Source organism: Mustela lutreola, chromosome 2, assembly GCF_030435805.1.
Source record: "Mustela lutreola isolate mMusLut2 chromosome 2, mMusLut2.pri, whole genome shotgun sequence".
Classification (NCBI taxonomy): domain Eukaryota; kingdom Metazoa; phylum Chordata; class Mammalia; order Carnivora; family Mustelidae; genus Mustela; species Mustela lutreola.
In genome coordinates this window covers 214,550,038-214,554,408 of record NC_081291.1, presented here as the reverse complement: position 1 = coordinate 214,554,408, position 4,371 = coordinate 214,550,038, and positions in this window count along the sequence as shown.

Below are 4,371 nucleotides of genomic sequence, written 5' to 3'. Positions count from 1 at the left end.
ATCCTTTCTTTCTGACAAATACGCAGGCCGGGTAGAGAGTTGGTCCGTCAGGATGCCAGGTGCTCCAAAAACCCACGGCATGGCTTCGCCGCCTCTCATCGCCTGCCACCCACGCTCCCACACACGTTCCCATGCCTGTTCACACACTCTCTCTGCTGGAAAACTCCCCCCACCCTGTTCCAAGTGCTCACGAATCCAGTTCTGTTTCCACAACACTTAGTTTGAATCCTAACTATTATTTCTATCATAGCCTGTTTTCAGATAGCGGAGTATTTCCACCTCCCCTATCTACGAGGGCCCCAAGGTCAGGGTCACTGCCCATTCATCTTTGCATCCTGCCCCAGGGCACCACTTGCCATGTGTGTGCTTTATAAACATACCCCTGGAGTATGGAGGGGAAAAAAAAAAAGTTCTGCGGGAAATTACAGGGCAGAGGAAAATACGTGCGGAAAGAGTCCTGGTCTCCAGGGTCCGCGAACATTTTTATTCTGTCATTCTCATGACTTCTCTTTGAAGACCTGAGATTAAAAACACTCCCAGGAAGTCCCAGATACGCGCTCTCCCCTCCTTCCATGATAAAGCCCAGGTCCTCGGACCAGGTGCGCGATAGGAAGGGCCCAGGCAGGACCTTCCTTGGAAGCAGCTCCTGGGAGAACGGCCTACGAGGCGCCCACCCAAGGAAGGATGCTGAGCCCAAAATGGGCTTTCAAATCGTCAATCCAGCTCCTCCCTTTATAGCCTTGGACAAGCCGCTTATTTTCTCTAAGCCGCAGGTGTCCCATCTGCAGAATGGGTATAATACTCACGGCGTTGTAAAGAAAGTAAAGGAATACTGTTCACATCGAGCTCTTGCTGAAAGTATCCGCCAGCGGTGTTGGGGCAGACAATGACCTTCCTGGACTCGACCAGAAGGAGGGGGGCCCGGCTCATGCTTTCAATCCTTCCTCGATCAAGAGTTTCACCTCCATCGACACACATGTGGTCTTTCAGCAAAGACCCTGAGAGGCTCACCTGGGCCTCCTGGGCCTTTCCTTCTTGACATTCCCTGGTACGGGACGTAGGCATCTCCCATTCAGACGCCTGCTGAATGCTTCCATGACTTAGCGTCTCCAAGAAGCAGCCTCCGAGACACACCTGAGACTGGCTTCTCAGGGCCACGACTTCCATCGCACTCTCCACCTCCCCTCTTGAGCCCACCCCATGCGAGCAACAAAGCACTTCCAGAAGCTCGCTCCTGCCCACAGTGAGCCACAAGTAGTCAAGGTAACAAATCCGAGGAAGAAGTGTCTTTTCGAGGAAAGGAGCCCAAAGGGAATGCTCTGGAATCCTTGCTTCACCCTTGGCACCTGGCCTCCTGGGCTTCTACGGCTCAGTGCACTTGGGCAGACTCCGACTCTCTGGCTTTAGCCCTGGGGGTCTTGTCTCCCAGTTCTGCCCGGATTCTTCGTCAGGGCCCCACCCCTCTCTCCAGCTCCGGCTTTCAGGGCCCCCGCGTGCGCAGGGCAGGCTCACCCTCCAGGCTTCAGCTCACTGGCACTTCCTCTGCAGGACTCCCCTCCCTGGGCACCACAAGCACTTTCCTGCCTTCTCCCCTACTAGCCCATGAGACAGGGGCTCGCTCTGCTTCCAGCACCTCACCCCAAGACGCCCGCTGCAGGCGCTGACCAGCAGAACGGTGCTGCAGGCCACTGGCAGCCAGGAGGAGCCGAAACTCTGGCCTCGGACAGCAAATTCGCAGCCTGAAAAAGACCTCCACACCTGCCCTGATCCAAGACCAGCTGTTGTGTAGGCGGGGTGGGGGGGGGGGCGCAACTAAGTGGCTGAGGATCCAGCTGTGAATCAGCAGCTCAGAGGGAGGGACCGTGGCTTCGCGTTGTAGCTTCCAAGGCAGGCAAGCGGCACACTGCAAGACTGCCCTACTTAGCCAGCCTCCTTCCTAGCGCTCCCTAAACTGTGCCACAGGATGCTGAACGCCAGCATGACCTGGAATGCTCAAGAACATCCATCGACTTCCCAGGGACTAGCAAGTGCAGGAAGAGAACGTGCCAGCACCACACTCGGGCCATGAGGACACCTGCTCCTAGCTAAGGACAAGGACAAGCTCACCGTTACTGTAGGGAAAGGACCAGGGTCCCCACTTCAGGATCCCAGCTGTCATTTGGCAGTTGCAGGGTCAAGGCCAAATCACTCTGTTTCCTCATCTGAACACGAGGGATGACACAGTGCTTCCTCACAAGGTACCTGAAAGGGCTAGAGAAGGTCCTGGAAACATGTGCGGCACAGGACACGGCACGCAGACAGCACAAACGCAGCCTTAAGGAGATGGGAAACGTACCTCAGGTAGCGCCTGAGTCCAAGTGCACTGGACCCGGCCGGGACAAGTTCACTCTCCCAGGCCCTGGCCGCAAGCCCACGCTTTCAGGAAATTCCTAATGAAGCCGGAAATAGCCTATTTTCCCAGATAACCTCCACTTCATCCCTTTTATTTCCAGCCTACAGTTTTTAATGACCCTCTTTACCGAACGACTGCTCTTCAAAGAGAGTTTATTTTATAGTATTTTGCCTCTGGAGGAAGTTGAACCCCCGTGCTCTCTGGGCTCTTAAGAAAAAGAATGCAGGGACGCCTGGGTGGCTCAGTTGGTTAAGCAGCTGCCTTCGGCTCAGGTCATGATCCCAGCGTCCTGGGATCGAGTCCCACATCGGGCTCCTTGCTCCGCAGGGAGCCTGCTTCTCCCTCTGACTCTGCCTTCCACTCTGTCTGCCTGTGCGCGCTCTCGCTCGCTCTGACAAATAAATAAAATCTTTAAAAAAGAAAAAGAAAAAGAATGCAATCGGGCCATCTGCACCGACGTGGATGGCCCCGGGGATATGGGGCAAAGTGAAGCAACTCAGACAGAGAAAGACAATTACCGTGCGATGTCCCATCTCTGTGTAATCTAGAAAGCAAAACAAAACAGAAACAGGACTCATAAACACAGAGACCAAAGCGGTGGCTGTCAGACAGGAGGAGGAGGATGGGCAAGGGACGGGCAATGTAGGAGATGAAATACAGCCCCGGGTCTGCACTCGGTCGGTCACGGCAATGCCACGGTGCTGCGGAGGGAAGAGAGTCACTCACTAACACTGCGAGAACCGAGGATGGTGACAGCGGGTAACTAGACCTATCAGAGTGATCATTCTGTACATTTGTAATGTACAAAAATATCAGAACCCTCTGCTGTATGCCGGAAACTAATGTTACATTACAGGTCAGTTATATGACAATTAAAAACAAAAAAGAATTCAGGAGCGTGACAAGGCAGAGATGGGCAGCTCGACAGAGGGAGGAAGCCCGAGGTTAGTCAGGAGCCGGGCTCCTCCCGGTGCTTGGGGCCCCTGTCTCGCACATCTGTGTCTCAGTCTTGTCGTGGTTTAAAAGAGGCAGAGACCAAACCAGATCTCTGGGCCCCTCCCTGCTCTAACATGATCTAACTGTATGAATTACCATAACTGGAGGTTCTGCTTAACAGTCGGCAGCTGCCCCAACGATGTGTGTAGCAGCTCTGTCACTGGGCTGCCGAGGGACACCCTGGGCGCAGCACCTCTTCTGGAAGGCGGAGAGGCTCGTCAACTTCTTCCATTTCACTGGCTCGGAGGAGCCCGAAGAGGGGATGCCACTGACCGTGCCAGGAGAAAGCCTCCTTACATGCCTCAGAAGCCATCTGGCTGCCAGAGAGGCTGGGTCCTCAGCCTGGGGCAGAGCCCACAGGTGGACGTCTTTTAAAGGAGAATTTTTTTTTAAGGCCGGTAGCACTTACAGATTCTAAGACTGCTGTGTAAATCAAGGCTCACAGAACAGATTATCTGGAACTGACCAGGAATGAAATTTCAGTCAGTTTCTCGATCAGTTCTCTGGCAGGCCGAGGGAAGAGCTCGCCAGCCGCAGTCTCTTCTATTAACTCTCCAAGCTCTTCAAACCCGCCTCAGTGCGATGCAGTCCCCTGAAAAGTCAGGATGCAGACGGATGCTGGCTTCTCTTCCCTGCAGCTTTGGGGAGCAGAGCACACCCTGTCTCCGGCTTAGGTATTACACCAAGGTTACCAGAAAATACGGAATACCCAGGTCCATTTGAATTTCAAATAAACACATCGTTTTTTGCTCTATGTTCCATGCAACATTTGGAGCATACTTATGGGAAAAATAAATGCCTCGTTGTTTATCTGAAATTCCAATTTAACTGGGCACCCTGCATTTCTATTTGCTAAATATGGTAACCTTAATTACACCCATTTCAAGCAAAGACTAGTTGGTTCTTAGTCTCCAAAGTATAACAACATCCCCAAACCAACCTCTCGCCCTGCCAAAACAACAACAACAAAAAACCCCTCAAAA